Source organism: Canis lupus, chromosome 14, assembly GCF_048164855.1.
Source record: "Canis lupus baileyi chromosome 14, mCanLup2.hap1, whole genome shotgun sequence".
NCBI classification, from domain to species: Eukaryota; Metazoa; Chordata; class Mammalia; order Carnivora; family Canidae; genus Canis; species Canis lupus.
The window spans coordinates 6,300,795-6,328,327 of NC_132851.1; the positions used below are offsets into that span (position 1 = coordinate 6,300,795).

General features: G+C 41.8%; 1 long non-coding RNA gene and 1 pseudogene across 15 annotated transcripts in view; one reads left to right on the forward strand and one right to left on the reverse strand.

Moving 5' to 3' along the window:
* Positions 1-6,037, forward strand: part of LOC140603657 (uncharacterized) — a 72,102-nt gene extending 66,065 nt beyond the window's left edge. For all 15 annotated transcript variants that reach the window (XR_012006618.1, XR_012006615.1, XR_012006604.1 and 12 more), the window contains one exon: positions 5,942-6,037. This is a non-coding gene — a long non-coding RNA (uncharacterized lncRNA). The remainder of the gene's footprint in view (positions 1-5,941) is intronic.
* Positions 6,038-25,797: 19,760 nt separating this feature from the next.
* Positions 25,798-26,367, reverse strand: LOC140603658 (histone deacetylase complex subunit SAP18 pseudogene; annotated as a pseudogene).
* Positions 26,368-27,533: the final 1,166 nt, after the last annotated feature.

Sequence of the window (27,533 nt, forward strand, 5' to 3'; positions counted from 1 at the left end):
CTGAGAACATCCTTTTTCCTATCAGCTCTGGGCTACTGCAGGTGACATCCAACTGCACTGTAGGGTGTGGGATGCAGAGCCTGAAGGCCATTTGTAGTGGCCCCAGAAGTGCTGTCTTTATCATTTTTTAACTTTTCTTGTATTTGTGAAACTGCGTCATACTCCTTTGTGTGTATTCCTCCTAGCAATTGGAACACAGTAAGCCCTCAAAATATTTGCTGATGGATTGTTAAAGTGATAAAAACATGTCCCTTCCTTTTCTCAAAACACTTCTAAAACTTTACCTTTTGGGTCCAATAGTGCATGTTTTATTGCATGCAGAGCCAAAAGAGAGTGGAGTTTAGAACCAGGAGACTTGAACTTGAGCTTCAACTGTGATATCTGGAAATTAATGTGATCTTACATATGATCTCTCAATATTATATATTAAGGAATTTTGACCCACAAACAATACCACAAGCAATTATAAAACTGAATTTCAAGAATGTATTTGAAAAGTTGTTTTTTTAAAATATTTTATTTATTTATGAGAGACACAGAGAGAGGCAGAGGGAGAAGCAGGCTCCATGCAGGGAGCATGACATGGGACTCGATCCCGGGTCTCCAAGATCACACCCCCGGCTGAAGGCAGCACTGAACCGCTGAGCCACGGGAGCTACCCTGAAAAGTTGTTTGTAAACTGACAAATGCTACTTACCTGTTAGTTAATACACTATCTACTAATCTCTTGATATGTATTTAACTGTTGATTATTAAGATAGTTTACAAGTTCTATTTCTGATTCCACTTTTTTTAAAAAAAAAGATTTTTATTTATTTATTCACGAGACACACAGAGAGGCAGAGACACAGCCAGAGGGAGAAGCAGGCTCCTTGCAAGGAGCCAGATATGGGACTTGATCCCAGGACCCCAGGATCATGACCTGTGCCGAAGGCAGATGCTCAACCACTGAGCTACCCAGGCGCCCCTCTAGTTCATTTCTTTCTTTTTCTTTCTTTCCATTTCTTTTTTTTCTATTAGAGGGCGAGAGCGCGTGTGTGCAGGAGCAGAGGCAGAGGGAGAAACAGACCCCTTGCCGAGCAGGGAGCCCGACTCAGGGCTCGATCCCAGGACCCTGACACCACAACCTGAGCCGAAGGCAGATGCCCAACCAACTGTGCCACCCAGGTGCCCCTAATTCTACATTTAAATGCGTATTTTGTAGCAAAGACGTTAATTACTGACCACCAAATAAACCACAAAGTGTATACAAGCATCAAAAAAAAAAAAAATTAAATGCGTATTTTATTCCTTGAGCATGTATTGCCTTCCTCTTTTTTTTTTTTTTTTTTAAATTTTATGATAGTCACACACACAGAGAGAGAGAGAGAGAGAGAGAGAGGCAGAGACACAGGAAGAGGGAGAAGCAGGCTCCATGCACCGGGAGTCCGACGTGGGATTCGATCCCCGGTCTCCAGGATTGCGCCCTGGGCCAAAGGCAGGCACCAAACCGCTGCGCCACCCAGGGATCCCTGCCTTCCTCTTGTTGATTTGAAAATAAGCTAAAGAATATTTTTCTTTGCTACTTTATTTTTTTCCCCTCTTAAAATAGCAACTAGGGCTGCCCGGTGGCGCAGCGGTTTAGCGCCGCCTGCAGCCTGCGATGTGATCCTGGAGACCCGGGATCGAGCCCCACGTCAGGCTTCCTGTATGGAGCCTGCTTCTCCGCCCCTCTCTGTGTCTATGAATAAATAAAATCTTAAAAAAAAAAAAAAAAGTCTAAACAAATTTAAAAAATAAATAAAATAGCAACTATTAGAAGAGACTCCTAAAAGCTGAAGACTTGGGATGCCTGGGTGGCTCAGCGGTTGAGCATCTGCCTTTGGCTCAGGTCCTGACCCCAGAGACTCAAGATCAAGTCCCACATCAGGCTCCCCGCATGGAGCCTGCATCTGCCTATGTCTGCCTCCCTCTGTGTGTCTCTCATGAATAAATAAATAAAATCTTAATTAAAAAATAAATAAAAGCTGAATACTTTCTGTGAGCAATTAAAGAGTTATGTTTCAGCGGCCTCCTGATTGGATTGGAGACAGTGAGTACTGACCTCTTAAACCTGCGCAGCTACTCCTCATGGCCTCTTTCTTCATCTTCCTATTACCTCCTTTGAAGGGTTTCCTGTGGGCAGCCCTCGCGGCTCAGCGGTTTAGCTCCGCCTTCAGCCCAGGGGTCCGGTGGTCCTGGAGACCAGGTATGGAGTCCCGGGTCAGGCTCCCTGCATGGAATGGAGCCTGCTTCTCCCTCTGCCTTTGTCTCTGCCTCTGTCTCTCATGAATGATTTAATAAAATCTTTTTTAAAAAAATGAAAGGAGGCATTCAAATTGGCAAAGAAGAAGTCAAACTCTCCCTCTTCGCCGATGACATGATACTCTACATAGAAAACCCAAAAGTCTCCACCCCAAGATTGCTAGAACTCCTACAGCAATTCGGCAGTGTGGCAGGATACAAAATCAATGCCCAGAAGTCAGTGGCATTTCTATACACTAACAATGAGACTGAAGAAGGAGAAATTAAGGAGTCAATCCCATTGACAATTGCACCCAAAAGCATAAGATACCTAGGAATAAACCTCACCAAAGAGGTAAAGGATCTCTACCCTAAAAACTATAGAACACTTCGGAGAGAAATTGAGGAAGACACAAAGAGATGGAAAAATATTCCATGCTCATGGATTGGCAGAATTAATATTGTGAAAATGTCAATGTTACCCAGGGCAATGTACACGTTTAATGCAATCCCTATCAAAATACCATGGACTTTCTTCAGAGAGTTAGAACAAGTTATTTTAAGATTTGTGTGGAATCAGAAAAGACCCCGAATACCCAGGGGAATTTTAAAAAAGAAAACCATATCTGGGGGCATCACACTGCCAGATTTCAGGTTGTACTACAAAGCTGTGGTCATCAAGACAGTGTGGTACTGGCACAAAAACAGACACATAGATCAATGGAACAGAATAGAGAATCCAGAAGTGGACCCTGAACTTTATGGTCAACTAATATTCGATAAAGGAGGAAAGACTATCCATTGGAAGAAAGACAGTCTCTTCAATAAATGGTGCTGGGAAAATTGGACATCCACATGCAGAAGAATGAAACTAGACCTCTCTCTTGCACCATACACAAAGATAAACTCAAAATGGATGAAAGATCTAAATGTGAGACAAGATTCCATCAAAATCCTAGAGGAGAACACAGGCAACACCCTTTTTGAACTCGGCCACAGTAACTTCTTGCAAGATACATCCACGAAGGCAAAAGAAACAAAAGCAAAAATTAACTATTGGGACTTCATCAAGATAAGAAGCTTCTGCACAGCAAAGGATACAGTCAACAAAACTCAAAGACAACCTACAGAATAGGAGAAGATATTTGCAAATGACGTATCCGATAAAGGGCTAGTTTCCAAGATCTATAAAGAACTTATTAAACTTGACACCAAAGAAACAAACAATCCAATCATGAAATGGGCAAAAGACATGAACAGAAATCTCACAGAGGAAGACATAGACATGGCCAACACGCACATAAGAAAATGCTCCGCATCACTTGCCATCAGGGAAATACAAATCAAAACCACAATGAGATCCCACCTCACACCAGTGAGAATGGGGCAAATTAACAAGGCAGGAAACAACAAATGTTGGAGAGGATGCGGAGAAAAGGGAACCCTCTTACACTGTTGGTGGGAATGTGACCTGGTGCAGCCACTCTGGAAAACTGTGTGGAGGTTCCTCAAAGAGTTAAAAATAGACCTGCCCTACGACCCAGCAATTGCACTGCTGGGGATTTACCCCAAAGATACAGATGCAGTGAAACGCCGGGACACCTGCACCCCGATGTTTCTAGCAGCAATGTCCACAATAGCCACACTGTGGAAGGAGCCTCGGTGTCCATCGAAAGATGAATGGATAAAGAAGATGTGGTCTATGTATACAATGGAATATTCCTCCTCAGCCATTAGAAATGACAAATACCCACCATTTGCTTCAACGTGGATGGAACTGGAGGGTATTATGCTGAGTGAAGTAAGTCAGTCGGAGAAGGACAAACATTATATGTTCTCATTCATGTGGGGAATATAAATAATAGTGAAAGGGAATATAAGGGAAGGGAGAAAAAATGTGTGGGAAATATCAGAAAGGGAGACAGAACGTAAAGACTGCTAACTCTGGGAAACGAACTAGGGGTGGTAGAAGGGGAGGAGGGCGGGGTGTGGGAGTGATTGGGTGACGGGCACTGGGGGTTATTCTGTATGTTGGTAAATTGAACACCAATAAGAAAATAAAATAAAATATAAATAAAAAAATAAAAAAATGAAAGGTTTCCTGTGCCCCCAAATCTTTCAGCTTTTTGACTTTGGGCTACACTAGCAGCCTGTTCCTTCTGCCCCAAAGCCTGTTTTCCCATATTTCAGTTCTTCTCCTTCCATGTCACAATTTGTGATATGTATGTACCTGCTATACATATAGACAATATTTAAGTGATGTTTATATTTTTTATTTTGATGGAGATATAATTGCAATATAATACTGTATCAGTTTAATTATTGACTTGATACATTTATATTTGCAACATGATTACCACCTTATGTGTGAGCTCATCACATAATTATTCCTTTTTTGTGGTGCATTTTTAAAAATCAGTTTACTTTTATAAACTTAAATATATTTGTACCATGTTTACATCAATTCATTTTGAAAACTGCATTTCACTGCTCTAAATGGATAGTTCACTGCTGCTAACTGTAAAGATAAACCGTACTATAAAGATACTATTATTGAATTCCAGCTGGATACCATACGCCCTGAGCCCTAAGACTATCTTACGTTTAAAAAAAAAAAAAAAGAAGCAGTAGGTGGGAGGGCACACCTGGGTGGCTCAGTTGGTTAAGCGGTTAAGCATCTGTCTTGGGCTCAGGTCATGATCCTAGGGTCCTAGGATGGAGCCCGCATCTGGGTCCCTGCTTGTGTTCTCTCTCTCTCTCTCTCTCTCAAAGAAGCAAATTTTTAAAAAAAGTTTTTATTTATGTATTCATGAGAGACACAGAGAGGCAGAGGGAGAAGCAGGCTCCTCGCAGGGAGCCCAATGAAGGATCGGGACTCTATCCTGGGCCAGGGATCATGCCCTGAGCCAAAGGCAGATGCTCAATCCCTGAGCCACCCAGGCATCCCATAAATAAATCTTAAAAAAAAAAAAAAAAAAAAAAAGTGGGGCACCTGGCTGGGTCACTCAGTAGAGCATGAGACGATCTCTGGAGTTGTGAGTTCTAGCCCCATTTTGGGGGTAGAGATTACTAAGAAAAATAATAATTAGAAATTTTTTAAAAGTAGCAAGTGTTAGAGAAGTCTTAAAGGCAACTAGTAGCTAATTGAGACTTCCTTCTTGAAATCATCAGCAAAGGGTTAAAAGCAAGTTAGAAAGAGCCTTTTGAGGCAACCTATAGAAGGGGGCTGAGGCCAGGCAATTGTAGGACCGATCTAAGGCCCCTCTGCTGCTGAGTGGATCTATGGGAACTGGCTGGGAGTGGAAACAATGCATGGCAAATCTAAATCTTAAAGGAAAAGGAAATGCTAAATGATACACCTCAGCTTTAAATCATTCCTAAAGCAGAAGTGCACACACACAAAACACAGCACCAAGGCTGAAACAAGGAAGAAAATTAAATGACCCTTATTCCCCCTGACTGCTGTGGAAGTCTATGAATCACTTCTTTAGAAAACAGGCATGAATATATCCAATTAAAGCACATTGCTAATCTGATAGAGGACCATGATCCAGATGCTCACGTAACAGTTTCCCTATTTAGAATGAAAACGCTAGCAAGAAAAAATAAACATAATATGATCATAATATATGCCCAGCTTCTTACAGTATCTTTTGTCTTCTCACCCATTACCTTTCAGGATTTTCGAAGACAGGAATTTGGCTCTCTTTAGTTCCTTTGAAGCTCCTCCAAGCAACTAATAAAATGTCCTACAGACAACAAGCCTGGATTGATACTGAGCTGTGTGAACCAAAATCTTTAAAACTGAGTAGTGGCAGTTGAGTGGGAGGACGCCTATTGATTTCCTTTATTCACCTGGGTCATCCCAGGAGCATCCCAGGAGCATCCCAGGTGTCCTCTGCAGACAGAGCATTCTAATCAAGCTCACTGCTTTGGAATGCTAATTGGTATTTGGTGGTTGACATTCAGTCTTAGGCATCAGTCTAAATTAAAGTGAAAGTCTTCAGGGGTTTTTCCTCCCTTTGGTTAAGAAAATGACCTAGTTAAGGGACAGGCAAACCAGGGCTGGAGGGCAAAATCTCACTCCGTCACCTGCTTCTTCAGTATGACCTTCAAACTGAGAATGTTTTTTATGTGCTTCAGTGGTTGAAACAATACCAAAACAATTTTTTTATGACACATGATATTATGTGAAATTCAAGTTTCAATGTCCAATGTCAGTTTTATTGGAATACAGCCGTACTCATTCATTCATATATTGTCTTTGGATACTCTCCTGCTACAATGGCAGAGAAGTTGTGATTAAAATAGTATGGCGCATGAAGCCTAAAATATTTCCTATCTGATTATTTATAGAAAAAGTTTGCTGACACCTGACCTAGACCATTAGTTTCTGTTTTGGCTGCACCTTGGAATCATTTGGGAAACTTAAAATATATATATATACTGATGCTACTGATGCCTGGTCTGATCTGATTACTTGGTCTAGAGACTGGGACTTTTAAAAGTTTCCCAAGTAATTAGAATGTGTAGCCAAGTTCAACAAAGTTGACCTGGACTAGCATTTCTCAAACTTTAGTGTGATATGAATCACCTAGGGCCTGGTTAAAGTGCAGGTTCTGATGTAGTCATTCTGGGGAGCTACCTGAAATTCTGAACTTTTACCAAAAAGTAAGTTTTTACCAAACTTTGGTAGTGCCAAAGTTACTGGCCTGTAACAAGGACCTATTCTATTTTCTCCCAGAAAGAAAGTCAACAACCACCACCCTCCCCCCAAAAAAAAAACCCTTTCCATGTGTCTTTTATCTAGGTTAAAAGATGCCACAGAACAAATGTGGCTTATCTCACAGACTTTTTTTTAGAGAGGGAGAGAGAGAGAGAGAGAGAGAGAGTAGGGAGAGGGGCAGGGGAGGGACAAAGGGAGAGGAAGAGTGAGAATCTTAAGCAGGCTCTATCTCACAACCCTGAGGGCATGAACCTGAGATTATGACTTGAGCTGAAATCAAGAGTTGGACACTTAACTGACTGAGCCACCCAGGTGCCCCTATATTGTAAACTTTTTTTTTTTTTAAGATTTTATTTATTTATTCATGAGAGACACAGAGAGAAAGAGAGGCAGGAACAGAAGCAGGCTCCCCACGGGGAGCCTGATGTAGGACTCCGTCCTAGGACCCCGAGATCAAGATCTGAGCCAAAGGCAGACGCTCAACCACTGAGCCACCCAGGCACCCCTGTATTGCAGACTTCTTAAGAAGCCTCAGTGGGGGATCCCTGGGTGGCGCAGCGGTTTGGTGCCTGCCTTTGGCCCAGGGCGCGATCCTGGAGACCCGGGATTGAGTCCCACGTCGGGCTCCCGGTGCATGGAGCCTGCTTCTCCCTCTGCCTGCGTCTCTGCCTCTCTCTCTCTCTCTCTCTCTGTGACTATCATAAATAAATTAAAAAAAAAAAAAGCCTCAGTGGATGGGAAATTCATCCTGTAAACTGAAAGGGATTTTGATCCTTTCCCAAAAAATAAATGGTTTTGAATTCCTGCCTTCACATCAGTTAAGACTTTCCATTTTCACTGAAGCAATGAAAGAATAATTACAGCTTTCTCCTTTCACCCTCCTATTCCTAAGAGAAAAGTTTTGAAGAGTGTGTATAAAGAAATCCTCTGTTGGTTAATGGCCTTGAAATTGTGTGTGGATCAACAATTAGTCTGAGTCCAGTGACTGGAGGAATAACTCCCTGTCTAGAACTGAACTTTAGGAATTAACTGGTAGAATAGAATGTCCTTCAGGGCATGGAATATTCTGGAACCTTATTTTGGCCTGAGTCATTTAAAACCCCTTTTGGGTAAACTTGAAAAAGGAGACCCTACCAGATCCCATGAAGATATTTATCCCTAACTTCTCCACTCTTTGCTATGAAGAGGGTAAGAATGTAGAATTTCAGGATCTCTTTCCCTTATTTTATTGTTAAAGTGGTGGATATATCCTTTTAATCACTTTTACAAACAGATTGCTGAGTGTTTATCACCCTCCACCTATTTATTATAAATCTACTTAATCTACTGATTAATAAATATGCTTGAACCATAAATATGTTAAAATGTTGGTGATGAGTTCTATGGAAAAAAGGTTTCACTTCCTATTTCCTGGTCTTCTGAAGTGAAAAGCCAAGGAAATTATTTTATGGCAACCCTCATTTGCATAGAACAGTCTTCTTTCACTAAGTGTAGGAGGTCTGCTTTTGAGATGCCTGTGACCTGACAGACTGAAACTTTGATGACTCAACCCCAAATTTCACCCTGCAACTGAAAGCCCATACTGAATGAAGACCCCAGGATGCCTTAAAAATGTGGTAGTTAATGGGGTATGGAAGGAACAAGCTCAGTTAGAAACACCCCTGAATTAGCCCTCATTCAAGCAGGTGTCAGCCTCTTAATATACACTCTGCCCCTCCCCCCCTCCACCTCCAGCTGCTGCTGCTGTTAGAAGTTCTTTAATCAGATTAAGGAAAATGATAGAAGTGGAAGTTTTAAAAAGTTGGAGATATGATTCACGTATCATAAAATTCACCCATTTAGAGTGCACCACCCAGTGGCATTTAGTACATTTACAGAGTTCTGTAACTATCACCACCATCTAATTTTAGAACATTCTCATCACCCCCAAAAGAAACCCTGTGTCCTTTAGCAGTCACTCCCCATTTCCTTCCTCTCTCTCCGGCCCTGGCAACTGCTAATCTACTTTCTGTCTCAATGGAAGAGGAAGAGGAAGAAGATTTTTGTGCTGGGTGCTGGATTCAAAGTATAGGGATCCTCAGCTGGCTCTTTTACCTCTTCACCTCTATGGGCCTCAATTTCCTCAGCTGCCAGGTGGGTGGTGCTTAGTTTTGGCTACACATTAGAATCAGTTGGGGGACTTTGAAAAAATGCTGATGCTTAGAGATTCTGATTCACTAGGTCTGGGTTGGGGCTTAGGCACCAGAAATTTTTAAAAGCTCCATAAGGCAAATTTACTCCAAGGCCTTCCTATCAAAATGTGGTCCTGGAACCAGCTGGGAGCTTATTGGAAATTCAAACTCCCAGGCCTCCCCCCAGATCCACTGAGTCAGCAGGTGGGCATTGACAGGACCCCAGGTGATTTGTGTGCATATTCAAGTGCAGAAAGCTCTGCTCCTACGTCCCATCCAGCTCTAACAGTCTAGTTTTGTGATCCGGGCTCTTGCCTTCATGGGCTACCAGGTGATTTTAGTAATCAGTTCCCACAAACCAGAGTTTACCCCACACTGGAAAATTGGCTCTCCATTTGTCGCTGAACAGGATATAGGAATATGTCATTGGCAAAGCCTTTCCAGAAGTTTGTTCAGTGATAGTTAATTACACAGTAATTTGGAAGAACATCAAGTCATTTTAGAGTTGTTTTATCTACTGTCCAGAAGAAAAAAAAAGTATTTAGGTCTCAACCTGTTGCCAACTTCATATTCCATACTAAGCAAAAATCACATACTAGGCAGGTTGTTGGTTTTCATTTGAAGCAGTATAAGCAGAGTTTCTCAGCCATGGCTGCCCATTTAGGTCACCTGGGGAACTTTTAAAACTCCAGATAGCTAGGCTCCCCCACCCAGACCAACTAAGTCAGAATCTTGGTCATTTTTAAGGCTCTCCTGGTGATTATAATATTAAGTCCAAGTTGAGAATCACTGGTATAGAGGTTTTACTATCATTACCCTATTCTGATGTACTGAAACCTCCTGGTTTTGTCCCTTCTTAAGGTACTGAGGCGGTTTCCAATGTGTTATCATTGATCTGTTCAGTACCCATATGCTGAACATCTTCATGTCTTAGGCCTAACCAGCAGGATTTGAGAGGAGCCTACCACTGCCAGAGACTTGGAGAAACCAAGCAACGTAAGGGTTTGCTTGATCAAGCTCATGACAGTGGTAGCCCTGACACTTTGTATTGTTTCTCCAGGGGTTCCACGTGCAGAAGAGAGTCTGCACTGCCCACCTGAGAAAGTAGATCATTGGATATGCAAGTTTGACTCTCTTTTGGTCCTCACATCCATGATGATGGCACTAAAAAATCAATCAAAAAATAGGTACTGAAAATGGTGTCCAGAACCAAAGGCAAAAATTAAACGAAGAGCCGTCCAGGATCTGACCCATGAGATAAGGCATCCTTAAATGGAACAGTTAGCAAACAGTGCATGGCAGGATAGAGTCAAGGGTTCCGTTGCTGGTAAAATCAGCAAGGACTGCAGAAATTCAGGGGAAGTGAAATCAGTGCTTATTGGAATAGGATGGAAAAGCCTCATAGCACAGGTAACTCCCAGAGGGGCGACTCACTGGCTCAGTCGGTAGACCATGTGACTCTTGATCTTGGGATCATGAGTTGAAGCCCCATGTCAGGAGTAAAGCTTACATGAAAAAAAAAAAAAAAAAAGATGGCTTATGAAGGGAGTGAGGATGGTATTCTTATGACTGTATATTGGTTATATTCACTATGAGCCAGGCATTGTGCTAAATGATTTCCAGGTATAGTTTTATTTACTCCTCTCAACAACATTAGGTAAGAACTCTATCCCCATTCTGTAGATGATGGGACTGAGACACCTAGAAGCTTAACTTGCCCAAGGTCACATTGAATCTGGTCTTACGTGACGTTACTCCCAAGTCCATGCATTCCACTATACCATGTTGAATATCCGCATAACATTTATTAGTTGTGTGCCTTAGGCAGGTTTTATATATGTCATTTAATCCTCAAGATAACAACTCTTTCTGGTAGACAGCCTCATTATTCTCAAGTTTGGATAAGGAAATTTGGACACAGAGAAGTGAAGAAACTTCCCTGAGGTCTAGGGTTGCCAGATAAAACACAGAACAGCTAGTTAAATGTGATAAATAACAAATAATAGGTTAGTATAAACATTGCATGGGAGGTACTTATGCTAGAGAGTATTCATAGTTTATCTGACCAATTTAAATGAGTCTCCTGTTTTGCATTTGTTTGTTTTTGCTAAATCTGGCAATCCCACTGAGGTCACGCTTCTGGCAGGTGATAAAGCAAGGTTTGCATCAGGTGGTCAGACTCTAGGGTTCATGCTTTGAACCACTGCATTCCAGTGTGGCAGAGACATGGGTTAGCTTGTGTGGGAGGAAGTGAGCCAAATTTCCTTGTTGGCTCAGAGGTTAGGCTGAGAGGGACTGAAGCAGCAGTGGACTTTTCCACCCCGCGCTCACCTCCTGAGCTCTCTCCTATTGCCTCTGCTACCCCACCTGCTGGTGGCACAAAAGTTAAGGGAGCTGGGCAATGCAGTCTTTGGTAATAAATGTTTGACTCTGATGCCAAATACCGAAGGGTAAGGAAAACGGGAAAAAATAAGAAAGAAGGAGAGATGATATGGGATTCTGCAGACACTCTCACACTCACCACCCCTTTGTAAAACACAGGACCACTCACGAGGATAAAAGCGTGTACGTGGAGCATCACCATAACACATAGCAGGTACGTGACCATCTGATAGACCACTACTGACCAGGGAACTAGAACTATGTCAGGGAGCCTTCCAGCTGGTCAGCTAACAGAGACACAGGGTCATCAGTACCCCCGGCCATGCAACTGGGGGCTAGGAGTGTGGCTTAGGCCAAGAGGCCTGAAAAAGTGTGATATCTCCAGGGTAGATGCTGAGTTCAGCAACAGCACTTCCCACCTAGGAAATCTGGCTCAGCATAATGAGCAGCAGGGGTGCTGCAGCTGCAAAAACAAACTTGTGTGTGTTTACAGAAGGTGAGCACTTGTGTAATTGAACATCAAGCAACTATATCACAAATATGGAAGTTTAATGGGACCAGTGTGATACTCAGGAAGAGGCAATAAGAATTAGTAATAAGAAGATAAGCAGAAGCAGATAAAATAGTCCCTGTTGTGGAGGAACAGGGATTCATAAAAGAAAGAATTCACTGTATATAAAAATATACACAAACATTTATGTTTAAGAAAGACACGTGCTATATTGTATCATTTAGTAAGGTTTTAAAAATGTTTATTTCCTTTTGTCCTTTTCCAGAGAACTGAGTTAAAGAACCCCATGAGATGGGATATATATGAGTATGATTGAAATGGCTGAGCTGTGGCCCAAAGATGCCAGGCATTGGCAGTTTAGGGCCATTTTCAAGACTGTTTTGAAAATTTATTAATCAGTCACCTTCCCTCCAGTCTCTCTGTCCTCCGGTAGTTCCTCCATACTGTCGCTAACATTTAGAGGTAAATCCTGGATGGGTTAACTTGCTATCAGTTGCATAAAAGAGAAAATTGCAGAAGTTTAATGCCTTTTTAAATCTCTTTCCAAACCACTTTCCAAATTCTTTCATGATCTGTTTCCCCATACATAGACTACACCTACCTAGTCTTTATGGATTATCTGGTTCAAACTGTGCAAGCTTCCTCTTTTCCATCTCCTTTCCAGACCCTAAATCACAATCTTCAGGACAATAGCTGACTGATCACCAGACTTTTTGAGACCTCCATGCCTTAGCCTGTGCTGTTCCTTCCATCTGATCCTCCAGTGGTATGCTGGAACTGGCTCTTACTAGCTCAGGCACATCTCTAGTCCCAACTCTGTTCAGTGGCATCACGTTGGTACCTTGAAATCTGACTCTGTGGGAAAATGTACACCATGGAAATTAGCAAATCCTATACATCAGGGCTCCCCTCCACCACCACCACCATGGAATTCCAGTTGTTAAACATTGACTAGCACACCATTGTCATCTCCTACTCTGCCTGGAAGATTCCTACTTATTCTCCAAGATAAATTGCTTCTCTGTGAAGCTTTTTTGACTCCCACAGAGGAACAGGGAGAAAAAAGCAACTCCTTTGTGTTGAGCATTTGGGCTGAATTATGTATTAAAGCAGTTGTATCATATTATAATTATGATTGCCTTCTTGATAAGTGCTAACTGCAAAGATTGCAATCTATATTGATCTTTATTTTTTTTTTTAGGATTTTATTTATTTATTTGAGAGAGAGAGAGAGAGAGCACACACATGAGTGGGGAGGAGAAAGAGAAGCAGACCTCCCGTGAGCAGGGAGCCTGACACAGGGCTCAGGCCCAGGACCTTGGGATCACGACGACCTGAGCCAAAGGCAGATGCTTAACTGACTGAACCATGCAGGCACCTCCTATATTGATCTTTAAAATTCTAGGGACTTTGAATGTATCTTTTATAAATAGTGAGCTCTTAGTGAATGTCAAGTATTCAATTAAGTAAAAACTAGGAGGAAAAACTGGATTGCTTTTTTTAAATCTATCTCTGTTCTCGCAAAGAGTACTCCCTCACACCACAGTCAAAACTGAATATTTGACTGTCTTCTGGTGGGTGACTTTTAAAAGTCCACAATAAACAAATTTATACAAAGGCATCGCCAAGTATACTTGTGGCATGTTTACAAGTGTAGAAGGGGCTGTAGGAGCTGGTATACAAAGATGAAAATTTTAGGTCTATGGGAGGCAGGTGGGGAAGGCAGTTTTGGTCAGAGGTGCTTTTTAGTGACCTCACTTGTTAAACCCATGAAGGTAGAAGTCATGCTTAGCATAGTACGTGCCTGAAGTATGGACTTTATAAAGTAGCTACCACTACCACCTCCATCCTCATCCTTTTCATCATCATCATTGAATACTAGTGATGGATAGAGCTAGGCAAAGCTAAGAAACCATTTGACTAACTTGAAACTGTGTTTAAAAGCTTGCAAGCTCCTTATTTCACCCTCTCATTTTTCTTTAAATTTATTAAAGCATCAAAACATTGTGAAGAAAGCTTTTTTTTCCCCTGTGACTGTTAGGATGCTTTGTAAATATGACTCATCCACCCTCATCTGCCAGTGAGAAAAACAGACAGTAAATATTACTTTGATCTGATTTGAATAGTTGGGGTAAAATGATTGGCTGAAAAGACCTTCCCTGTAATATATTGAAGCCAACTTAACCAAAAGCTAGGATGTAGTGAATGATTATGTCAAATTCACCCTTAAGAAAGCAAACAGTCGGGATCCCTGGGTGGCGCAGCGGTTTAGCACCTGCCTTTGGCCCAGGACGCGATCCTGGAGACCCGGGATCGAGTCCCACGTCGGGCTCCCGGTGCATGGAGCCTGCTTCTCCCTCTGCCTGTGTCTCTGCCTCTCTCTCTCTCTCTCTCTCTCTGTGACTATCATAAATAAATAAAAATTAAAAAAAAAAAGCAAACAGTCTATACAGAAGCAACAGTAAAGTTTGCCTGCTGTATTCTGATCTTAGTGCTGCAGTAAGCAGTTTTGCAGCAACAGTGAAGTGTTCTGACCTTACTGCTCGTTGGTCCTTGTCCAAAGGCCAGAGACTTGCAGCAATAAAATCAGAATAGGCATTATTGTGGGCTGCAAAGGTGCTTCATGGCAGAGATGAGGCCTGGAGTACAGGTAGGGATAGATTATAAAGATTGTCCTGAGGGAAGAAAGTTAACTGGGGTAAATGTTTAGAATAGCATTTCCTGCCCTATGCTTTGCAAAAATGACATTTGGCAAAGAGCATTATAAGGCCAAAGAAGTTTGGGAAATATTGCATATATCCATCTTGGATTACACTATGTGTTACATGCTCTGAGAACACCCAAAGTGAAGAACCCTGATTAGCTTTGTTTAGCCTAATTTTCCCAAATGTGCTTGATCATAGAATCTGCTTTTGGAGGATACCTGTTTACATCTTTTAGAATGCTCAAGTACCATGGAACCTTGTTGGGAAACACTAATTTATAGGATGATTTTTCTGAAAACTATTATTTATTGATGCCTTTTTTTGAGACCTCAAAAGATTCCATTTCATCTTTGGTTCACACTACCTTATGATCACAATTTCAACAAAGCTTCTCTTGTATTTTATTTTTCCCCTTTATTTTTTTTTAAATTTTTATTTATTTATGATAGTCACACAGAGAGAGAGAGAGAGAGAGGCAGAGACACAGGCAGAGGGAGAAGCAGGCTCCATGCACCGAGAGCCCGATGTGGGATTCGATCCGGGGTCTCCAGGATCGTGCCCTGGGCCAAAGGCAGCCGCCAAACCACTGCGCCACCCAGGGATCCCTATTTTTCCCCTTTATCACCAACCCTCCCCCTTCATGTATTTCCTATCTTCCTTAAATAGGCCTTCATCTTATAAATACAGTGCTTTGTGTGTATATGTTTTATGGGTTTTTTTTCCCACTATTTTTTTTTCGCACCCAGTACTACGTTTTAAAGAGTTAAGACTATTGTCCATTCATCTCATTTGTTGTTTTATCTGCTGCACAGGATTCCACAGTATGCAGCCCACCTCCTTATTCATCCAACCCCCCACTAAGGGATACCAAGTTTGTTGACTTTGGGTGCCTTGAGCCTGGAACTCCAGAACAGACAGGGAATAGTGATATTTACCAGATAAATAATTTGGACAGTTTTCTTCTATTAAATACATAAATAACCTGGCCAATTTTGGCAAAGCTGACCTGATCAAGTCTTGGTAATCATGAGGATTGAATTTCAGAAGAAGCAGCCTTCAGATAATTTTCTAGAGCCGGGACTGCAGATTGCTTGACTCAGATTATCCAAATCTGCCATCCTAAAATATCAACTCTATGCAGTTTTCAAGACTGTACCCCTGACCTTAAATATGACTCTTGAAAATAAAACACTTTCTTAAAAATTCATCAAGTGGGGGATCCCTGGGTGGCGCAGGGGTTTGGCGCCTGCCTTTGGCCCAGGGTGCGATCCTGGAGACCCGGGATCGAATCCCACGTCGGGCTCCCTGCATGGAGCCTGCTTCTCCCTCTGCCTGTGTCTCTGCCTCTCTCTCTCTCTGTGTGTGACTATCATAAATAAATAAAAATTTTAAAAAAATTTTAAAAAATTTCATCAAGTGGGCTTGTGGCAAGTGGGCTTGAGCTGGAGCTTGAACAGTCTGCACATTTGAGCAGGTCAGGGGAGCAGGGGGGATTGGCATAAGGTCCTGAAGAGTCTCATGGGAAGTTCATAATGAAACACCTTGACCTTCTCTCAATTACCCACCCCAGGACTATCTAGTTCCCATGTAGTACACTAAACAAAGTATTTAATATTAGCAACCCCCTACTTCAGATTGTAACTATAGCAATCTGGGGAGTCAAAAGAATGGCAACTTTAGAGGAAGCTTCTAGTGGTGTTGAATAGGAAGTATCATAGAGTTCAAGAACTTCTTAGCAATAGAGGAAACTCTTCCAGGTAATTAAAGTACCTGGAATTTGTTCTCAACTTAGAAGATTTTCACTTCCTTCAAAGAGTGAATGATTGTGAAAGCCTTCTCAATACCCTACCAACTTTCTGATGGACCATGAGAGCTGCATTTCCAGGCACAGTGGCTGGCAGGACACATGGTTATAGTCTAAACTGTGAAAAATATATATTGAAAGAGTAGAGATTTCCTAAATTTCAGCAGTATGTGGATTCCTGCCATAGCTAGTATTAATGAATATTATTGACAAAGAGATAGCTGAACTGAATTCGGTCTTTATGTACAAATTGAGAGAGAATTTTCCACAGTTGGGATTAATAGCCATTGACAGCCCAAATTCTTGATTGAGGCAGAAAAGTTTCACTGGACTACAGAAAAAATGAGCTGAGTTGAACCACACAGAGAGACTTCTGGATCAGAATATCTAAGGGTTTTTACCAATTCACTTAAGAGGGAGGATGGATTCATCTAAAAACAATTGTGTATTATTTGTAGTGTTGCTTCCTGCCCTTAGCTCAGTAGCTCCATACCTAGAATGTAGGAAGTACTCAGTAATATTTTTAGAATAAATGAGTAAATATAAGGAGCTTAAATTTAACTGGTGGCTATTGCATAGATTTCATTTTATCTATTTATTTATTTGTATTATTAAGATCTTATTGGGGGGGGCACCTGGGTGGCTCAGCGGTTGAGTATCTGCCTTGGGCTCAGGTCATGATCCCAGGGTCCTGGTATTGAGTCTTGTAGAAGGTTCCCCACAGGGAGCCTGCTTCTCCCTCTGCCTATGTCTCTACCTCTCTCTGTGTGTCTCCCATGAATAAATAAATAAAATCTTCTTTAAAAATCTTATTTTTTTAGAATATGTTCAGCTTCACAGAAAAATTGTGGAGAAGGTACAGAGATTTCCCATATACGTCCTGCTCCCATTACCAATATCCCCCACCAGTGGTACATTTCTTAAAATTGATAAACCTACATAGACATGTCATCATCACCCAGAGTCCATAGTTAATCTTTGTGTTCACTCTTGGTGGCGTACATTCTGTGGGTTGGACAAATGTGTAATAATATATATCACTATTATAGTATCGTACAGAATATTTTCACTATACACCCCAAATCCTCTGTGCTCTGCCTATTTATCCCCCCTCATTCTCTGACAACCATTGATCTTATGATTTTAGATGGAATCATCCACCACTAAAGGCTACAGCCTTTTAGATTGGCTTTGTTTACTTAATAATATGCATTTAAGTTTCTTCCATATCTTTTTGTAGCTTGATAGTTTATTTTTTTAGTGTTGAATAAATCTATTGTCTGGATGAACCATGGTTTATCTATTCATCTACTGAAAGATCTCTTGGTTGCTTCCATGTCTTGGTGATTATGAATAAAGCTTCTTTTATTTTTTTAAAGATTTTATTTATTTATTTTTTCATGAGAGACACAAAGAGAGAGGCAGAGACACAGGCAGAGGGAGAAGCAGGCTCCATGCAGGGAGCCCTATGTGGGACTCGATCCTGGGACCCCGGAATCATGCCCTGAGCCAAAGGCAGACGCTTAACCACTGAGCCACCCAGGCGTCCCATGAATAAAGCTTCTAATATCGGGATGCCTGGGTGGCTCAGTGGTTGAGTGTCTGCCTTTGGCTCAGGTGTGATCCTGGGGCTGGGGATCCTGCGTGGGGGCTCCGTCCCAGAACTCTGGAATCATGACCCGCTGAAGGCAGACGCTCAACTGACCGAGCCTCAGGCATCCTAGCTTTTGACTCTTTTGGGTACATATTATACCAAGAAGCACAATTGCTGGACAGTGTGGTAAGAGTATGTTTAGTTTGTAAGAAGCTGCCAACCTGTCTTCCAAAACAGCTGTACCAAGTTCATTTTATTATATACATTTATAAAACCATAAGTCAGGGCACCTGGGTGGTCAGCCTGTGAAGTGTCCAACTCTTGATATTGGCTTGGGCCCTGATCTCAGGGTTGTGGAATCAAGCCCGCATTGGGCTCCTTGCTCAGTGGGAAATCTGTTTGGGCTTCTCTCTGTCCCTCTGCCCCTCCTCCTGCTCTCTCTCTAAAATAAAATAAATAAATCTAGAAAAAAAAAAGCTGTAAGTCAAAGGACCCCTTTAGATATTTATGTGATCTACACCTAAAAACTGTAGTCATGACTAGCCAACCACAGTGAAGAGGCCAGGTGAGCAGCTAATGTGAAGAAGGAGGTGTTAAGAAGGCTTATTTTTGGTAGGATATGTTGTATGTTGGATTATCTGAGGGGAAAAAAGAGCCAAATGTTAGGCCTTGTACCCTTGTTTGATTATTGGATTACGTTCATTTGATGTCTCTTAAATCAGAGGAACAAACATCCTGCTGTCTCAGTGTGAGATTTCCATGTTCATGTCCTCAGTTTAGGGTCTTTTCCACTGTCCCACTATGATATAGTCAAACGAGTTCCTCCTAGATGAGCCTCCAGTGTAATGCAGTACCCAGCCACATCTGTGACTCTGTAGCCAAACACAGCCCAAGCTCACCAGATCTTTCAGCAGAGCGCACAAGCCATCTGTTCACTTGGCACTTTACTGATGCATATGGGAAAGGGGACAGATGCAAGGGCCTGGCTTCCAGCCCCAACAACAATAGTAATGACTTACGAGGAATATTTATTTTGTATATTTACTCAGATGTTTGGAAATGAGCTTCAGAAAAATCAATAAAAATAATGCAAACTGTGGGGGAACTTGGAGATAATCAATTCCTTCTCCCTGGCGTTGGACGATAATTATAACTATGCATTTTGAAGGAAAAAAAACCCACACATTTATTTAGGTGTTTCTACTCAAGCATGAGTCTAAAATACAATCAATCTCTCTCTTTTTCTCTCTCTCTTACCATATGTGTATGTATATGCACACCCACATACATATATCTATGCAATATCTAAATACACATGTATACATATAAATCTATGTGTATTACACATGTACATATACAAATATCTACTTTAACGTCTTATTGGGCATATGGGGAGGTAGAGAAAATATGTTATAATCTTTGTCCATTGCTGAGAAAGATTTTTATCTTAAGGCACTTAGGAAGTTCTGTTAATTAACCCCTTCTGCTAGGGATACTTAGTAGAGTGGTGTGCATGAAGGGTTGGAATACGTGGACTCCCCTACCTTCCAACCAAATGCTACAAAGAAGTTGTGACCTTGTGGATGTCATTAATGTTTCTGGATTCAGCTTCTTTAGTTCCACAATGAAGGGATTGGAGGAAAGGGTCCCTGAGGACACAGCCACTTCTAACATCCTGGGACTCTGACTCCCTTCTTGGCCAATATCTCCCCTCTGGAACATCCAGGTGAAGAATTTATGGACATTCTTGCCATCTGGCATTCCACATAGGAAGCTGTGTAGAGGCCACCAGCATCCATGCTCCTTTCCATTGGTAATACTCTGAGTTCCTTTAAGGGAGCCACCCCTGCCCCTACTTCCTGTCCCTATGCTCTAAGTGTGGCTCTGACCAACTCTAGGACAGGCCTGGACATCAGTATCCCAAATCCTCAAGGACCATGACCAGTCCAGTTAGAATGAGTCCTAGGACTTTGCCTTTCTACCTGAACCTGGAACCTGGAAGGATGTGAAACGAAGAGCTGCAGCAATCTGCCTACCCCACCTGCCAATTACTACCACATTATTGATTATTGCTGCCAACTAAATTCTGAGACAGAGAGCAATTATCTCAGAAATGAGCCAACAGAGAAGTAGAAGAACCCAGCGTTGGGGGTACCTAGAGATCCTGATGCCATAGTTTGAGTGCCTGAAGCCTTGGACTTACCAGTCCCTTGAAGCAACAGGCTCCCTTCTTGTCTTAACTTACACTGGGTTTTCTATCATATGCAGAAAGAGCCCAGACTTTTCCAAATATCGTTTCACTAACACCCAATTTTATTGAAAAGGGCTCAAGAATTGCAGATGCTAACATCAGTTATCATAGACCCTGACATGACAAGGCAGTTTCCCTTCATTCACTGTCTACTTGAGCTTCTTCAGGTATTTTGAATTTTTTCCATGAAGGACATGTAATATCATGGTCAAAACCAATACAAGAAAGTTAACTCAAAAATCTTTAAAATGGCATAATAAAACTTAAAGAAATGTATTAAACCAGTGCTGGTGCTGCCCAAAGAACTACTGGAAGTGCCAGCAGGCCAGTCCACTGGTGAGAGAAAAGTTACAGTAATTAGGAATCAGTGAGAGGCACTGAGGAATGAGCAATGACTTTTATTTTGTGATACGCAGTTGCATTGCAAAATGTTCTTCAATAGGCAGTGTCTAATTTTCATCGTGTTTTGCAGTCATTAACACAAAGGTTAAATCAAGAGAAGAATCTGGGAAGGAAATCAATACTCCTCAGCTCCTCCATTATTGCTTTTCTTTTGTGTTTGACCTTTTTTTGGTAGTGTACTGTTTTGATTCATTTCTTATTTCTTTTTCCATTTTTTAATGTTTTGTGTGTTTGTTTTTAGTCATATTCTTAGTGGTTAGTCTGGAGGTCACAATTCAACTCTTAAACACTCAATAATCAGCTTTGAATTAAACTGATTCCGTAAAAACCCTGCTTCTGTGCAACTCCATTCCCCTTTTATGTTGTTATACTCACAAGTTACATCTTTATGCATTATGTGCCCATTGATGTAGATCTATAATTATTGCTTATGCATTTGCATTTTAAACCATCTAGGGGAAAAATGAATTACAAACTAAAAATGTAATACCTGGCTTTGTATTTACCTTTGTAGTTCTACTTCTATGTTAACATTTCTTCTAGGACAGGTCTTCAAGTTGGCATGTGTGAGGATGTGAAGATGTGAACCAACTGGGGAGTGTCTTGGGAGGACACCTGGCAATCTTTTCCCAAGAAACCTAGATCAGAGCTAAATTCCACCAAAGGACCCCATTTTGAGCTGGATTCATGGAAGTGCCATTTTCTCTGCCTTATATAGGCCTTGTCCTGGGAGTCAAGGCATCTGAGTAATAGTCCTGATTCTGTCCCTAATTAACCATGTGACTTTGGACCAAATCGCTTATCTTATTGAGGCTTTCTTACTTATTTATAAAATTAGGTGTTCAAGAGCAGGTGGTCATAACTTTTCTGTAGAAGGCCAAATAGTATTTTAGATCTCACAGGCCATAAAGTCTCTGTAACAAGTACCCAGCTTTGCTCCTGTAGTGCAAAAGCAGCCATACAAAACAAGTAAATGAATGGCTGTGTTCCAATAAAACTTTATTTATTAAAACAGGAAGCAGGCCAATTTGGTCTATGGGCCATAGTTTGCCAACCCCTAAGAGTCCTTCTAACTTTAAAATATAAAAGATCTGATGATCTGCACTGTCATTATGGGTATCCTTTTATTCCTTCACACCATTCTAGAACATTATCTCTATCAATCAACACACAATGGCAAGAATCCACTAGCACTGTTTGTGTACCTATAGACCAATAATTTTTTTTGTATTTTATTTATTCCTCCCAACAAGACTACTAGATGTATACTATTATAATTACCATTTTAGTATGAAGGAATGAAGAGAGGTTCCCTACCAGGTCCCAGACCATAGTGTTGGCAATAGCAAAAAGCAGGCTGGTAGGCCTCCAAAACCTTGTGATATGTCCTCCATCTCAGGTCTCCTAGTTTAAAGGTTTTTTAGCATAGTAGAGAATCCAATTTTCTTGACAGGGAAAAAATTTTTTAAATTTACTAATCTTAAGATTAAGCCACAAACATTCCACACAGACCATCTCTTAATTATAAACAACTAAAGTGATCAGTTCCTGACTTAAAATGCTATCTCTCAAGATGCAAAGCCGACAAAAGAATATATTGATACCCTCAAAAATCTCTCCATCTGTCTGGCTAGACATATGAAAGAATTAGTGAGCAAAATACAGTGCCAAATTAATTACAATAGAAGCACTTTTGATTACTCTTCACTGACTGCAGTTTCCAGGCAGTCTGACATATTTCCTCAGGACCATTCTGCCCACAGCACTCTGAGTACCTCTCCAGAGCAGGACCCCTGGGTCCTGTCTTAGTACCCATGGAAGGCTGTGGCAAATTACCACAGCCCTAATGGCTTAAAACACAGTTCTATTATCTTACAACTCCAGAGGTCAGAAGTCCTAAATCAGTCTCACTGGGCTAAGGGCAAGTGTTGGGCCAGGATAGTTCCTTTGGAGGTTATGAGGGGGGAAATCTGTTCTCTTGCCTTTTTCAGCTTCTAGAAAACTTCTGTATCCTGGTTCATGGCGCCTTCCTCATGTCACTCCGACTTCTTGCTTGTATATGTTATATGTTATACCACCAACTGCCTCTTTCTTTTAAAGACCCTTATAAGAGATTATGTTGGGGTCATCCAGATAACCCAGGATAATCTCCCCATTTCAAAATCCTTCTCTTCCTTGCATCTGCAAAATCCCATTTGCTATGTTGACATTACAAGTAAAACAGCTAGTTATTTTACCAGCAGCATGGGTTTGAGAATAGCAGAGGATTTGCAAGTCAGAACAAGCAAGCTATAGCAAAAGCCAGAGGCAAGTCCAGAGAACAAGGGAGAGGAACGTTCTTTTATGGAGGAAAGGTGGAAGTTGAGGAGGCTGTTATAAACAAAGAGTCCATTGGAATAAACTGGGAATTCAAATTGTAGTGGCTTTTCACTGGCTGAATTGTGACTGTATCATTGTCTGGGCTGTTGCCAGGCAAAGAGAAAAATCTTCCTTCCTCTTGCTGGAGTAGTAAAGCAGCAGCAACTAGCAACATGCCTCTCTTCCTGCTGAGGTCCTTAATTGCAGATTCTTCCTGTTGGGGTCTGTAGCTGATATCAAGTGGTAGTGCCTGTGGGCTCCCCCTTCTGGCCTCTGGAGTCTATGAGAAGTGAGGTTTCCCTGTATGAATTTTCATAGCCATATAAGGTAACATTCATATGTTCCTGGGATTAGGAGAGGGGCATCTTTGCCAGGTCCCACCTGCCCCTCCCCCTTCCTCTCTCATGGATGAATCATACTTTTAGCAACAGTTGGTTGTGTTGGTTTCCAGCACTGTTTCTGTGCTTCTTCTTGTAACTACCTAATCTAACTTAAATATTATGAAGCCAGTGAAATCTGGGGGCAAAAAGAAAGCATTGCAGTGGCTATGGAACAATTAAATAAATGAAGGCAAGTCATTTTTAAAAAATGTGATCAGATTAGGTGTAGCCAGGAAATCTGTGGAAATTTGAGAAAAAAATGTCAGACCCAGTGGAATTAAACAATATGTGATAGGGATGCATTGGAAGAAAGCTGAAGCAGAATGCTTCTTAAGGAAGACCTACTTGAACAGGCCTCATGTAAAAAAATTTTTTGGTCAAAAAATGTGTATTTAGATGTTTGTATTAAAAGTTTAAAGCAGGTATATTTAAATTATTTTCCCACTTTAACTTTTTAGGTTAACTAACTCTTCAGTCTTATTAAATTTGATTCAGGGCTTCAGAGATGATATTAATCATTTAGGGCTGCAAAAATTGGGGAAGAAGCTTTTATCAAGAGTGGGGCTTAAAGTACTCCTTGAAAGTTATGGAGGATCTGAATAGGTGATTGGGGTAGAGGAAGGCACATGGGATGAAACAACATATTCACAACTGTCAGGTGGAAATAAGTAGGACTGATCCTTTTGTAAAAACGTAATCTCTAGGGGCATCTGAGGGTCTCTGTCAGTTAAGGGTCTGCCCCGCATCAGGGCTCCTTGCTCGGTGAGAGGCCTGCTTCTCCTTCTCCCTCTGCTTGCTGCTCTGCCTACTTGTGCTCTCTCTCTCTCTGTCAAATAGATAAATAAAATCTTAGAAAAAAAAGTAATCTCTACACCAATGTGGTACTCGAACTCACAACCTCTGAGATCAAGAGTCACGTGCTCTCATATGATGTTGATCAAAAATCTGACCTGAGGGACGCCTGGGTGGCTCAGTGGTTAAGCGTCTGCCTTTGTCTCAGGACGTGATCCCCCAGTCCTGGGATCAAGTCCCACATCGGGCTCCCTGCATGGAGCCTGCTTCTCCCTCTGTCTATGTATCTGCCTCTGTATGTGTGTGTCATGAATAAATAAAAAAAATCTTAAAAAAAAGAGAAAAGTCTGACCTGAAATGAAAGAGAAAGAAAAAAAAAAAAAAAAAAAAAGAGCCACACACTCTTCCAACTGAGCCAGTCAGATAGATGCCCTAGGGATGATCATTTTAACCCCTAAGGTAGAACCTTGATAGTTCAAATGGATCTCATTTCAGCAACCTCAGCAACACCAGGAAGCTGGCTTGAAATTTGGATGGTCAGACCTCATCCCAGACCCACTGAGCCAGAATCTACAATTTAACAAAAGCCCCAGGTAATTTTATTTGCACATAACCTGTGACAAGGGCTGTTCTAGAGAGAGCAAGAATCTTCTTCTTCTTCTTCTTCTTCTTCTTCTTCTTCTTCTTCTTCTTCTTCTTCTTCTTCTTCTTCTTCTTTTTTTAAAGAATCTTCTTAAATGGAAGAGTTAATTTGGTATAAGCAAAACAGAGTGGCAACTGAGTTTATTAAGTACCTAATATGAGCCAGGCAAACTAGCAAGTGCTTTGCAAAGCCTGTCTTAATTCTCAAATGTCCCAGTCTTGTGAAATAGAGGTGAACTTCATTCTCAGTAATGAAACAATCTTCTCTGCTCTCTGTGATCCCTTTGGTTGAACTTGATGTAAAGAATACATTAGTGTCTCAAAGCCTCAAAAATTGCTTCTTAAAATTCAATATTTAAAATATTTTGACAGAATATTTTTTGCTCTCTTTATTCCCTGGATTGCAAACTCTTACAGTTGGGATGATCTCAGACGCCTTAATAATTTCCACCTATGAGAAATGAGATGTAACTCAGAAGCCTGGTTAGAACAGGGGCTTTAGTATATGTGCTGCTGAAGCGCGCACAAGAACAGGGGCTTAAAAAAAAAAAAAAAAAAAAGGCAAGAAATACATACTGCTAAGAGGACTTTAGGAATGATAAATCAGGGGTCCCTGGGTGGCTCAGCGGTTTAGCGCCTGCCTTTGGCCCAGGGCGCGATCCTGGAGGCCCAGGATTGAGTCCCGCGTCGGGCTCCCGGCATGGAGCCTGCTTCTCCCTCCTCCTGTGTCTTTGCCTTTTTCTCTCTCTCTGTCTATCACAAATAAATAAATCAGATGGAGCCAAATCTCAGAGTTTGGAATAGATTCTGGGTACTCTTTTTTTTTTTTTTTTTTTTTTTGAGGGAAGGAAAAAGAATTTATTTTACATAACTGATTGAAAAATAATTCAAGAAATAGTAAATAAAACTTAATATGGTCTCATGCGCCCTGAAGGAGGTGGTGCCCGATTTGGAGGTGTGATTGCTACGTCCAGATAGTCTCCTATTTGGAACTTCTGTGACTGCAGGGTCATGGAGTCATCAGTCCCCTTCCTCCCAGACATGGTGCTGCCAATCTCCTTTACTCGATAGCCAGGCCTTTTAGGATCTGTAAAAACAATTGCAAAATTGAAGTGTGTGCCCTTCTTTCTAGCTTCTGGGTAGACTTCTTTTACTAAACTAGTCAGTTCTTTCAGTGTTGCATCCATCCAAGTGTAGATCTGGAGCTCGCTGGACGGCACGTTTCCGCGGGAAAACTCGTCCATTCGGTGGTGGCGGCCGTTATTGGTGGTGAAAACACGCAGCAGCAGCGGGCACGTTTTCTCCCGATCGATCGGTTTCTCCGGCTCCTTCTTAATTTCCTCGTGGGTAACGCGCGACTCCACCGCCATCTTCCTCCTTCGGCCCGCGAGACCCAGATTCTGGGTTCTCTTGTAGCACTGCATGCCCCAGCAGTTTATGCAAAAGGGGCCAAGTCCTTGCTTTCCTGAGGAAGCATTGAGACTTGCCTTGTTCAGACTAGGAAAGATAAAATTGTTGTACCTTCTTGCTTATCTGAGCTCAGTGCTCAGCCCCACTGAACAAGGTAGAAATACCAGTAGCAATCCAGAATTGGGCATTTTCGGGGTGCCTGGGTGGCTCAGGGGTTGAGCATCTATCTGCCTTCGGCTCAGGTCATGATCCCAGGGTCCTGGGATTGAGTCCCCCATCAGGCTCCCCATTGGGAGCCTGAGTCTGCCTCTGCCTCTGTCTGTATCTCTCATGAATACATAAACAAAGTCTTAAAAAAAATAAAGAGTTGGGCATTATCAAGAGCCAGGAACACATGTGTGCCTTGCTCCCTGAGTTGGTTTTCAATGGACTTCCCATTCTTTTTTTTTTTTTTTTAAGATTTATTTATTTATTCATTCAGAGAGAACGAAGAGCGAGGCAGAGACACAGGCAGAGGGAGAAGCAGGCTCCATGCAGGGAGCCCAACGTGGGACTCGATCCCGGGTCTCCAGGATCACACCCTGGGCTGCAGGCGGCGCTAAACCGCTGCGCCACCGGGGCTGCCCTGGACTTCCCATTCTAATTAAATGACTTTCAATAAGAAAGAGTCCATGGACCACACCCAGCTATTCTCTTTATACAATCAGGGAGGGCAGACAGAGGGTCCCTAAAACTGACCCAAGCGCTGGGTGAGCGGCAGGATAACTAGTGCTTACCATTACTGGGTTTAACCCCAGAACTAAACCTCCTCATGATGGAGATGCGGTGCCGCTGAGGGGCTGGCAGGGTTGAGGTGTGCGGGCATTCCTTTGCCTCAGACTTTCATAGAGCACACGTTGTATTCTAGAGTCAGAAATCTGAGTGTGGGAAGAAGTGGCTTAGCCCTGGAGAAAGAGAAATGAGAATCATGGGTCTCTGTAAAGAGCTGGAAGTTTAAAAAATCTAGGCTGTGCTTACTTACCGACCGTAATTCAATGGGATTTTTCTTTGCCAGCTCCCAATACAGCCATAAAAGTGCCTGGAATCAAAGAAAAATTCCTGGGGGATCCCTGGGTGGCTCAGCGGTTTAGCGCCTGCCTTCAT